The following is a 13250-nucleotide window of genomic DNA, read 5'->3' on the forward strand; positions in this document are numbered from 1 at the left end:
CTCTCTGCGGTCTCATCGGTATAAAAAGCGGTATAGTGCGGGCAGTAAACACTTCGAAGAATGAGCGTAAGTAGTTAAAAGAAGCACAACGACACAACGCCAGCAAGGAAGCCATAGCCATGGGTAAAAAAAAAAAAACAGTGGACTCTACTTACGACCTCACAAATCAGGTCGAGGCATGAGAAAGAAAAGAATGAATAATCCTAAGTTCTTTGCCGAAAAGTCCGCTCTCCAATATAGATTTAATCAAGTTTGCACACAAAAAGAAAATACCAAACTTCCGAGGCGTGTTTATGCGAGACACATTACCCAGCAAGGCAAAGACATATGAGCGCGCCATAATTAATTTAGATACATCGTCGGGTCGTGGCACACACTGAGTGGCGTACATAAAGTCTGGAAAAGTTGTAGAGTACTACGATAGTTTTGGAAATTTACGGCTTCCACCATAACTTAGGCAGGACCTGGGCAGAACCACTACATTGTTCTACAATTACAAAACCAAACAGTCACCTAATCAAACAAACTGCGGACACTTGTGTCCGCTTTTTAACTAAAAAAAATTAGCTGACAAAAGCAATTGCGCCTTAAAGGTTGTGCAGAGATTATAATTTAGTAGTCATGTCGATAACACTTACCTTGACAGGTCACGCATCTGAGCTGCGGGCAGTTAATTTCCCGCCTCTGGATTTAGACGGAGAATGGTGTATCGGACTCGTAGATTTTCAAACGTATAATGCCATACAGAATATCGACGAGGAAAATTGCGAGATTTGCTTCCTGAAAAGCGAAGGGACCGCTCTTGAAGTACAGTTACCTGTTGGCTCTTACAAAATTGACATTGAAAATTACATCAGGGAAATGTTACCATAGGATGTAGACTTTCAACTGCGTGGAAATCCAAACACTCAAAAAAAGCATTCTAACATGCAGTGAAAATGTCGACTTTACAAAATCCGGGGCCATAGGTACGATGCTCAGATTCTAATCAATGATGTATGATACAGGAACAACATACGAATCCATGTGTGCAGTAAACATTTTGCCTGTGAATGTCATAAGAATAAAGTTTAATTTGGCAAGTGGAACGTATATCAATGGAAAACTAAGCAACATGCTTCACGAGTTTTCGCCGATGGTCCCGCCAGGATATAAACTGGTCGAGCTACCGCAAAGTATCATTTACATTATCTTATTATTATTATTATTATTTACATCATATACAATATGGAAGACGAAATCCTCAACGTGGAAGATCCGGTCATTTTTGATGACAGCATTACGAAAATGGAATTGTACGAGTACCAGTCTTCCTTCTCGGACCGTACGCACTACCATCAGAAGTACGCATTGCTGTACAGCACCAAGATATCTGTACTCTACCTTCGCAGTCATTTCTATGTATAAGAGGCACGCTGACAAAAGCGGATGGTACGCATCCGACAATGACGTCAATATCCTGCAATGGTATTCTTCACCTAATCGAGCGTGTTACATATGTACTCAATGGTGTCGAGGTAGACCAGACGAGAGATGTATGCATAACATCTGCTACGAAAAATTACCTTTGGCTCACGCCAAATGAACTATCTGCTCAAAGATGGCCGGTTGGGCTCTCGAGGATGAATATAAGCTTCTGGTTTATGCCAAAGGAAAGTTCGAAGTTTGTGTTCCTCTGCCCATGCTTCTTGGATTCGCTAAGGACTACAAGCATATAATCATTAATTCGAAACAAGAGCTCGTACTGCTTTTAACCAACATGCACATTAATGCAATTGTCGCCGCTGCAGAAAACCCTTAAGATGTCTCGCTAACACTACAGTCTATCGAGTGGATGCTGCCCCACATCCAAGTGAGCACCGTTGAACGAGTCAAGATGTTGAAGAACATAGAAAATGGCAAGAACTTCGATGTGTCATTCCGATCCTGGAGCCTGGAAGTTTATCCTGGCTTGCCTCATAGTCAGCATATCAATTGGATAGTAAAGTCCAGCTTCGCTACGGAAAAACCAAGATACATCATCGTCGGGCTTCAGACTGGAAGACAGCTCAATGCAGGAGTAAGTCGCTCCTTATTGGATGAACATGGAGTTTGAAAGTGGAAGATTTCTTGTCGCATATCAAATGTACGCCAAATTTCAGCAAGCTTACTATGAGCAGAGACAGTCACCGATTCTGAGTCCCGACAGTTCCAAGAACAAGGCTCCGTTAATGGTGTTTGACGTTTCCAAACAGGATGAGAGAATAAATTCAAACATCATCGACTGTAGGATCGAGATAACGACTAGCGAAAATATTCCACCAAACACCTATGCTTTTTGTCTAATACTTCAAGATCGGCTTGCACTGTACAATTTATTGTCGAGAAAAACTTGTGAAAATTCTGACATAAATACAATATAGTTATCGATAATAATTTAATTATGACCGAGCATTGCTAGCGTCAAGATGTACTGCAACCTGCAAGGTTTCCAGAGTCAAAATGGATTCGTGCTCAAGAAAATTACCGTCACCTCCGGAGACAAGATTCGAACTCGCACGTTCCGACCTCCGTATCCTTGGAAACTACTGGACGAAAAAAGCAATTGGTCGAATGATCGGCTACGTAAATATTATCACGGACTAGAGTGGGACGAAGGAAAAATTCTGTACCACCAAGTCAAAAACACCATTGAAGATTTATTATTTCAAAACCAAATAATTTTCGTTGCTAGACCTGAACAGAAAAAATTTAAGTTGTGTGAAGCTCCTGTTGAAATTGTAGACCTACAGACCGACTATGGTTGTCCTTTCCTGTGCAAGCTTAGTTCAATATATGACGTGCAGTCATGTGACAAGTTTGAACGAGTATGTGCTGGTACAAACTCGCAGTTAATGCAGAAATGGCACACATGGTGTTAGTAGGACCCTTCTTAAATAAAAGGCGTACATTCGTACGTGCCTTCAGTTGTCGTTTGACCTGCAAGAAGATGTTTACGTTTCATCCTGCTAATGTGTACGTGAGCGTAAGACCTAGCTTCATTAGTTTCGAGTACAGCTACTGGGATTCCGGGTATCTACATACATATACAGAAACCTGTGATGGAGGTGCTCAGCATTGGTGGTTTGCGCACTTTCCTGTGTCCTACGAACCGACTCAGCAGCTATTAGATTGTTGCGAACCTGGAAACTGCGCTGTTTATCACATGAGACAGCACACAATCCTTCCTGCTAGCATCGCTGAGGTAGTCGCCTCGTCTGCACGTGCAACACCAAACATGAGCGTGTTGCAACCTGTTGTGGCTTGTGATGCTTCTACGCAGACGTCCAAGCGACTTTTGTCTCGTCATCGAAGTTCAGGCAGTGAATCTGTCCCAACTAGCACTGAGCCAAAGCCCAGGCGCAGACGTGGTCACAGATGTCACCGACCATGTCTCGCTAGAGATGTCGACGTCGCAGAAGATGACCAGCTGGAAACATGTGCCCCTGATACCGTGACCTACGAACCAGTTGGAACCGGAGTCGACGCGCCATTTGTAACCAGAGTCGACGAGGCAGTTCGTGCATCATTAAAGACTTTTTTTGCGAAAATGCTTAATTCCTTAACCGAATATGTATTTGTGTAATTTTTATAAATAAAACTTGAACTTGTGTGTTTTTATTTCTATAATATTTAGGTAACTAATAAAAAAATAATTTAAAAAACAGACAATATTTTGACTCATGTAGTATTGCAGTAGACCGCGGGTATTTAAGCGAGGTTCAGACGAGTGGACCCTCAGTCCACCTCTGGCTGTGGTGCAGTATGGACCTTCTCTATTCAGTAAATTTCACGAGATATAGTTACTGCTTCAATGTCGAACGGGCAAGACTGTTTACCGTCAGCAGCGGGGACCTCGATTAGAGCAACAATGATGGTGTGTCGGAGATCCCGATACCAGCTGCAGAGGAGACCACATTAACGGAGAGCTCAATGGCTGCGGTGTCGACAGCTGTGGAGATTCCGATACCGACTGCAGAGGAGAAACGATACGTGCTGTTCCATCATCAGCTGAAGTTTAATCATCTGCATTCCAGACTTCAATTAATGAAGAGCGTACATCGCCGTCAATGCAAATATTGTGGTGCATCATTTAATAGAACTTCAAATGCTCGCAGATATTCAAAAAGCAGGTGTCAAAATAATTTACTGAAAAGAACAGAGTTTCAATGTAACAAGTGTGGCAAACAATTTGTACGACATGATAATTTGAAAAGACATCTAATAACCTGCAGTAGGTCTCCGACAATCTCTCGAGAGACATATAAGTGCGACAAATGCGATAAGGCTTTTTCGCATTGTAACAGTATGGATAGTCACAAGATTAGGTGCATAGGAAAATAATCAAGTGCTTGTATGCTTCCATACCATCAGATATTCCTCATTTATTGTTTTACCTGAGACAATAGTCAATAAAAGAGCAGTAGTCAATTGCCAAAACTTGAAGGATCAGTTTTGTATTAAATGGAGTGTTTTGGCAAGATTTTGTAACATACGCTGGGCTTCAGATAAACACTCAAAAAATGAATAAGTAAAAAAACAATGCCTTGGAAGCTTCAGCCCACAAACAAAAACAACAATTTTTATCACAGAGGTGCCCAGACATCGTACAAAGGAATTTACTTATAACCTACTAGAAGCTCTAGGAGGCTATGTGGATCGAGGATGAGTAATAATGAAATAACAATAATGCTGGTTTGATTTATATAACTGCCCGTTTACTAAAATGATTTACTTAGCTTTTATTTTCTTTTATCTTTATATTTTAAGTACACATGTATTAAAATACATTAATTATAAACAGAAGGGAGCCCTGGGGGCAACAAAACACATATAAAAGTAAAACAACCATATCTCTTAAACTTGACCCTGATTTTACGTGAGCTCGCAGGCTCAAAAGAAAGACAATTACAATTTGTTTTTAATTTGCTTTTGAAATGAATCTAACCAAATCCTGTGTCCTGAAAACTGGCGGTCCTGGCACCGGAGGTTTCTGTAGATTAAATTTCAGAAGATTTTGATTTATGAAGAAACTGATATGTGGACCGGTGTGGGGAGAAAACTTGTGACAAAATGAGACCAATCATGGACTGCTAATTTTGGCAGAGAAGTTCCATTCTAATTCTTGTATCCAAATCTTGAACCCCGTCTGTAACCAAAGTCCCAAATTGCTTAGACTGATTAACAGGCAGCTAAGGCTGGGCAAGACTACGCCATGGGAAAGGCAAAAAAGAAGAGGGGAGATATGACGACCACTTACACATAACAGAGGGGTGAAGTGACGTTCGCTGGCTCCAGGAGTAGAGTAGTTAACTTCCGGCGCGGAAGTCCGAGGTAGCTATGACGAGAAAAGTGAAGAAATAATTTTGATTAAAAAAAACTATTACGAGCAGCCAATTTAAAAAAAAGAAAAATAAAGCATTTAAGTCTTGACATTCGTGACTACATAACGTAGTGTCAAGTCTTACTGAGGTGGACTCTCGCAAATCGCGACGTTTGGCGCGTACTGTCCAGAAGCTGCCCTTAGAATCTTCAAAAATGGCATCGGCGCACCTAATTAACTAAGTTACAGCACTGATCCAAGAAGAAGGGTGGTGGTGGTGACCTGAAGGTATCCGAAAATGCCCGAAGGAACGAAGCAGACTGCAAAAGTGCTCGCCGCGCTCTTACCAGGGTCGCGGGCGGACTAAGGTCGCAATCGCACCGCGACTGCTTCCAAAGTCGATTATGACAAGTTGTCTCTTATGGGAGGGATGAGTAGAGCACTCTGGCGGCCAAGATGAGAAACTGTCTGGAGGGTCACAGAGACGTCCGCTAGAGTGCACTGAGCGCACTTGCCACCAGCGGACAGAGCAATGTTAGGGATTTTTGCCGCCGCTAGGCTTCACTGAGGGCTCTGTTGGACAAGGGAATATGTCCTTGGAGAGACCATGTACTCTGCGTGGGTTCACTGGAGGTCGATGCTCCGGGTTGAAGTTCCCGAGAACCCACAGGTGGGAGATGAGGGAATGGGAGTCAAAACTTGCTAAGTCGTCTGGGAAACGGGTTGTGTGGACTGTTCCGAGGCGTCGCCGGGGACTGTAATATGCAACTCGACGTGCTGGCAAACAGCTTACCTATGTTTGCCTCCGAGAAATGAAAGATGCTAGCACGGGGCTTGGGGTAGTGTTCGCTAGCACAAATAATCATACTATTACAGGGAGAAAACGTGATGCAAACTGCGGCCGAGATGTTGCGATAACCAATCGTTGGCAAAAGTATCTAATTGGGCCTGCGAACAAGCGCAGGTGCAATGGGTTACACAAGATTACGTCGGAAAGTACAGTAATAGAATAAAAATTAAATGAAATCAAAAATACAACTATTTTTTTGGTTTCCTTCTTTAAAAATAAAAAAAAATTAAACTTAATATTCAAAACTTGTGCCGGAAATTAGGCATTTCGAAACCTTTTTAAATTTTCATTATAATTTTAAATTAATTTTGGAAATTTTATTTTTTCAATTTATTTGGTTACAATAGGGCGAATTACACTTTGTTAGGCTGGTGTACGCCATGTAGTTAAACTTTGTGCCTGTGGACTGAAGCAACTTTCTCAGGGACCTATCTGATATTTTGCTAGTCTAATGTGGACGTGGGCAGCCCGGTTGAAATTTCTCTCGCCTGCAGTCACGTCCCGGGTTTGTAATATTAATTCCCTGCATGACTAAAATCGCATAGAGCAGCTTCTGGCCTGCAAGCGGCTGCTTCTTAGAGGCCTGCGAGAGAAGAAAAAAAAAAGAGTGGCGTCTTCCACTAATCGCCGGCACCCAATTATCTCGACACCTGTCACATTTCTCACGTCTGCTGCGGAGGGTCGCCAGTCACCAGCGCTCTGCGAAGTAGTGTGCCGCCGTTAATATTTTTCAACTGGGCCGAGGGAAGGGTGCCAATTTTACGAAGCAGCGATTTTACTAATGCAATCCACGGAAACGAAGGCATATGTAAAATCAGGGTACTAGTAAACTAATTATGAGAGAAAAATTTTTTTACTCTACACAAAACATGTAAAATTTTGAGGAAAAAAAATATTTTCGGACTTCACTTCATAATGTCTGCACCCCATTTTTTTTTTCTCAAAAATGTAGCCAAATTACTGCGGACATTATGCGAGTAAATACGGTATCTATGCCGTTTCGTTTTGCTTTGTTATTTTCCTGTGTGTCGGTTAGGTTATGTGTGTATTGATTCCGTGTCTATGCTACACTACATTTGTACATTTGGCGTGTTATTTGCGATATGACAGAAAATGTCGAAACGTAAAAGTTCTATCACTGAAAATATGTGCGAGCCTTCAAGTTCGAAGAAATCTAGCAGGCTGCCGAATCAGCAGTATCGGAGATCTTACACGGAAGAATATCCATGCCTACAACCTTCAAAAACCTCTACAAACAAAGTGTTTTGTGAGACGTGCAAGTGTGATTTCTCTGTAAAACACGGACGTGATGATTGTAGGTGTCAAGTCGCATCCAAAAAACATGGAATAAAATGGTAGCCTTAGAGGTCAGTGTAAACTACTTACCTCTTTTTTCACATCTGCTGAAGACACAAGTGTTATTCGTGCAGAGTGTTATTCCACACAATTTCTCATTGAACTCAATTTGCCATTATCAGCAGCTAATCATGCAAAACCGTTATTTAAAGCAATTTTTCCTGACTCAAAGATAGCAGACAAATATTTGTGTGGGAGAACAAAAACCACCGCAATTGTGAAAAGCATGTCTGATGAAACAGTCGCAGGTATCGTAAATAGGATTCAGAACGCACCCTTTCTTTGGCAACAGACGGCAGCAATGACAATAATGATTGTAAATTGTACCTTTTGTGGTTACATATTATTGTGAAGTAAAGGAACAGGTTATGACACTTCAGCTTTCACTCATTGAGTGTTTTGACAAAACAGGGGAAGGAATATTTAAGATATTAGACAAAGAGTTGAAAATTATGTCACTGAAGTGGGAAAATTGTGTGTCATTTGGATGTGATAATGCCAACACCATGATTGGCAAGAATAAGGGTGTTCTTGCATTTCTGAAGCAGCAGCATCCTGAATGATATTACAGGGCTGTGTGTATCATCTGCTTCATTTGGCATCAAAGAAAGCAACAAAAACATTGGAATTGGCTATCAACGTTGAATCATTCTTGGTAGATGTATATTTTTATATTGAAAAGACCTCTAACAGAAAAATGCATTTGAAAGTTTGCCAAGAGATGTGTGGACCTGAACTTAAAAGCCATAAGATACTGAAGCATGTTAGCACTAGGTGGTTATCCTCTCACTGAATCGGTAAACAGGGTTTTAGAGAAATGGAAAGCACTGAAGATAATGTTTCATGTTGGGGAAGATACCAATGCTAGTGGAAACCATGACAGTAGATTTGTTGGTGTGAAAACTGTGATGGAAAGTGGCCCTTCAAAACTATATCTTTTGTTTTTGAAAAACATCCTACCAGTTTTCATCAAATACAATGTAATGCTACAGCAAGAAGCTCCTTACATACACAAAGTTTCTAGACTACTAAATTCTTTGCTCATGGATTTATTAGTGAGGTTTATCAAACCTGATTCTTTGAGAAAGCAGTCTGAAAGTGGTTTGAAATGTCTTGCAGATATAAATCAGGGTTCGTACGCCTCCTTAAAATCCTTAAAAAGCCCTTAATATTTCATTTATGAAATAAGGGCCCTTAAAAGTCCTTAAATTTTACCAAGAGTCCTTAAGAACTCCTTAAAAAACATTGTGTGAGCGTAATGACTACTGGTATTTTTGTTTCTTTTGCGGTAACGACTTCGGCAATAAACAACGCTTGGCGCATGCGCCGTGCACGTTTACACCGCTGGGTGTGTGACGAATGAATTAGTACTATCCAGAATTCAGTGCGGCGTGTCCGTGTTTGTTTTGGTAATGGCGGACCATTCAGTGTTCAGCATGACGTAGTTTATAATTCAAATTCTAATGCCTGGAGGAAAGTGTGTTTTTAAAGCCACACGGCTTTTGAAAAAGGAGTACAAGGAGTGGTTGCAACCACAACGAAGACTGATAAAGTAGGCAAGAAGTTTTGCAATCACAGGTGGTTGGATAATGTTCCAGCTGCTGAAAGAGCTCTAGAATTATAGGATAGTTTGAAACTGTTTGCTTTGAATGTTTCTAAGAAGAAAATTACAAAGCCAAACTGTAGTTCATATAAAATTGTGTGTTCTGTTCTTGAAGACCATTTGATGCCAGTGAAATTGAATTTTTTTCTTTGTGTTGCAAATATAATGCAGCCATTTTTGACTTTTTATCAGTCTGATAAACCATTAGTGCCTTTCATTGCAACACATCTGACACGATTGGTTCAAAATGTTCTGTCAACTTTCAATGCCTTAAAGGAAGAAAAAATGAGTTGTATCAGCACTGCAGTAAAGTTAGCAGGATTTGAATTTGGCAATGAAGTCAAGAATGATCTTTCCAAATTTAGTTTAGGTTTCGCTGCAGACAGAATGCTTAAAGAATTGGTGAAAACCAAAGCCATTCAAGAAAAAGAATTACTTCAAGTGAAGTATGAAGCCATGTCTTTCATTTTTGCCCTTTTAAATAAAATTTTGGAGAAAATACCACTGAAATATTCTATTGTATGGAATCTCTCATGCTTGGATCAGAAGAAAATAACATCTGACAAAAATGCTTGTGTAAGAAAAATGAAGAGTGTACTTTCTCACATGGGTGATTGCAACCTTGTAAAAGTAGAGGACTGCGATACACTTTTGCTGCAATTCAAGGAGTTTACTGATATATGTCCTAGTACTACTTTCCAGAACTTTTGTGTTGAAGATAATAGCAGTAGGCTTGATGAATTTTATTACAGACACTTGTCAAAGGCTCTTCATGCAGGTATTTGGAATGTAGTCAAAATGCTGCTGATATTATCTCATGGGCAGGCTACCGTAAAAAGAGGATTTTCTGTTTTCTGTTAATAAAAATATGGAAGTGGAGCATCTCAAAGAGCGTTCATATGTTTCATTAAGGATTGTTAAGGACCATATAGAGGTTTGTGGAGGCCTATCGAAGGTTTTAATTTCAAATGAATTAATTGCATCTGCAAGTAGTGCTAGACTAAAGTGCATGGCTCATCTTGCCAGCGAAAAGGAAATGAAAAAAAAGAAGTCATTTGGGAACGAAAGAGAAAATTACAAGATGACTTGGAAGGTCTCAAAAGAAAGAAGATTTGTTTAGAAGCAAAAATTAATGAACTTATTAAGTCAGCTGATGAGTTGAGTGAAGCAGCAGAGCTTACAAGATCAATCACACTGTGCTGAAAGTCTAATAGTTTAAGAAAAACTGCAAAAGTTAAAAAATTGTCAGTTGAATCTCTGGTGCAACAAATAGAAGAGAAAGTGAAAGAATTGAAAAACTAATACCTTTGTCAAATATCTAGGCAACATAAGATATTCGTGAAAAAAAAAAAAGTTTTATATTTCACATATTATTTTCCTTGCTTTCTATCACAAAAATTTGTGCAATTTGTGTTGAAAATGAACATCATAATGAGATTTTACCTAGTTACTATTTCATTTACATGTGAAGATAAGGTCATGTACCTATTCGTGTTCCCAAAATTGTAATTCGTAATATCACATGTATGGTATGTACTAGAGACATCAAAAATAATGCCTTATTTTACTTAAATATTTGTAGGTATTCATGTATATCTTAAATCCTTAAAGGGGTCCTTAAAAACTCCTTAATTTTTGATTGCCCAAGAGGGTACGAACCCTGTAAATGTTGTGAACAGAAAAATTCAAAAACATAATGATGACATTGTGATTGGTGTTGCAAACAGGCAGTACATGAAACAGGGAAGTACAATTGGGTCTTTGTCTGCTAATGACATTAACAAGTTTTATAAATTTGTGAGAAATTTCTATTCTGCAGCATGTACATATATTTTCGAGTTTCCCATTTCTGACCCTGTTTGAAACATGCAGAAGTTGTGGATATTTCAACAAGAACTTATTCATTTTCATCAGTACTTTTCTTTGTTGACTTATTTCCAAACGTATTTTCTAGCTGTGATAAAGATAGATTGGAAGTTGAGTTTTCTTTCTACCAGGGAGATCCCCTAAATGAAGACATTTTGCAGACAGAAAGAATGGATATTGTGTGGGCAAAAATGTCCAAATTAAAGGATGCATCAGAGTGTAACAAGTACAAAAAACTTCCTAAGGTTATGCTTAAAGTGCTTGTTATACCACTGACAAGGTCGGGGGATTCGGTAGTATTTATAACGTACTTTTAGTGGGCGCCACCGTGTCTAGGGGGCACGGACCCGGCGAGAAGACTCTGTCTCAGGCGTGACGTAGCCCGTGTGGCGGCGTGACTCGTTTCCCCCTTTCGCAATTACCTTAACCACGCAGTGGGATCTCAGGGCGCCCCACACGCCGACAAACAACACTCGAAGCACACAAACACAATGTCTCTATGAAAACGCCTTCCTCGGAGAGCCGGAACGGAGCGTCTCTCTTCAGCTGGCGACGGGAAGCGACTGCGCGAGCAATGGCCGCAGAGGTAGCGTGGTGAAGAGGGGGGGGGGGGGGGGGGGGGGGTGTTTGGCGCCAAGCGCCCTGAACAGTTACCCTGTCTCCCGTCGTGCCGCGGACGTGGTTAAAATGCATAAAAATTACAATAAATTTTAATATAAAAACATATGGCACTTGGGGAACAAAACAAAAGATTGCACAGTATTATTATATCTTGGGGAGCGAAGCACTGATTCTACAGCGCCCTCTTGCGGCGGCGCGCTATTTAAAACACGTCAGCCGGGAGGATTAACAGGAAGGGAGGGAGGTGGTGGCACATCGGGCTCAGATGGGCGTAGCCCTGGACGACGTCAATTGCCCCCTCCTAAAGTAGGCCGATGTGATGACATCTCCCGACCTTGAGTGGGCGTGGCATTGTTTACCTCGCGCTCCCTGTGGCAATGTTTACATTTCGCCAGCTGAGCAGCAGCTCCGTGCCCTTGGATGTCTCCTGGGTCGTAGGTTGTACCTTGGAGCGGGCTCGGGTGCTTCTCTCTCTCCTTCACCTGCCTCGGATTCTGCGGGTTCTTCCACGAAGACCCGAAAGTCTGAGTCCTCTATGGAATAGTGGAATGGCCACATCATCTCATGGCTGTCCGGCGACTCTGGTCGTTCGTCCGCTTCGTCTGGCGTCCATATCAGAGGCAAGGGCATACCGTCTCCTCTCGTCGACAGTTCGTCTGTTTCCGCGAACCCGCGGAAGGGAGAGTCCTCTCCGTCTGTCTCTGTGAACAGCTGTCTTGTCAGGCCCGTTCTGCGTGGGGCTGGAACTGGCGACTCCACTTCCACTCCTGGAAACCCGTGGAATCCTGCGCCCTCGTTCTCCATAGGGGTTGATGTCGCAGCATTGGCGTGATGTTGGTCCTCGGTAACTGTGGGGGTCACGGGTTCGCTTCCCTCTCCCTCAGGGCCTCCTTCCCTGCCTCCGTGCGCGATTCGTACATCATCCCGATGGTACTTCGCGGCACGACCACTCGGAAGTGTCACTACGACCGCGGTGGGACCTGGTATGCGCAACACTGCTATGGGGCCGATCCACTTGGGTGCAAGCCCCGCACAGAAGTTTTTGTTTCCAGCTGAGAGTGGATGTAGACGCGCATACACCATCTGCCCAGGTGTCAGTGGCGGCGGTGGTCGTGTGGTGACGGGTGTGTGTTGCGCCTGGTAGGCCGCCTGCCTGCGACGAGCCTCTTCATGCGTCATAGCGATGTTCCGCCCGCGCTCCTCTGGGGATTCTTCCCTGTCCTCCGCGCATCTCTCTTGCACCCGGTACTGGCCGGGCAGGGGTAGGTTACGTCCTTGCACGAGTGTGGCTGGAGATTCGCCGGTAACTGTGTTCACACGGCGCCGCAGGCAATAAGTGATTTTCGGGATGTGCGTGTCCCACAGGGTGTGGTCTTCAGCCAGCCGGAGTCTCAGCTGCGCCTTTATCTCCTGGTTGCGCCTCTCGGTGGGGTTAGCGCGGGGGTGGTACAATGGCGTGGTATGCGTCGTGACTCGCCACGCCTCGCATAGAGCTCCCTCCACTTCCGTCCCGAGAACTGTGACGCGTTATCCGTCAACACAACGCGTGGGTAGCCCCAGCGCGGGAAAAATTCTGTGTCCATGGTGCGTGCAATGGTGCCAGCGCGGCAGTT

The sequence above is a fragment of the Bacillus rossius genome, chromosome 12 (assembly GCF_032445375.1).
Source record: "Bacillus rossius redtenbacheri isolate Brsri chromosome 12, Brsri_v3, whole genome shotgun sequence".
NCBI lineage: Eukaryota > Metazoa > Arthropoda > Insecta > Phasmatodea > Bacillidae > Bacillus > Bacillus rossius.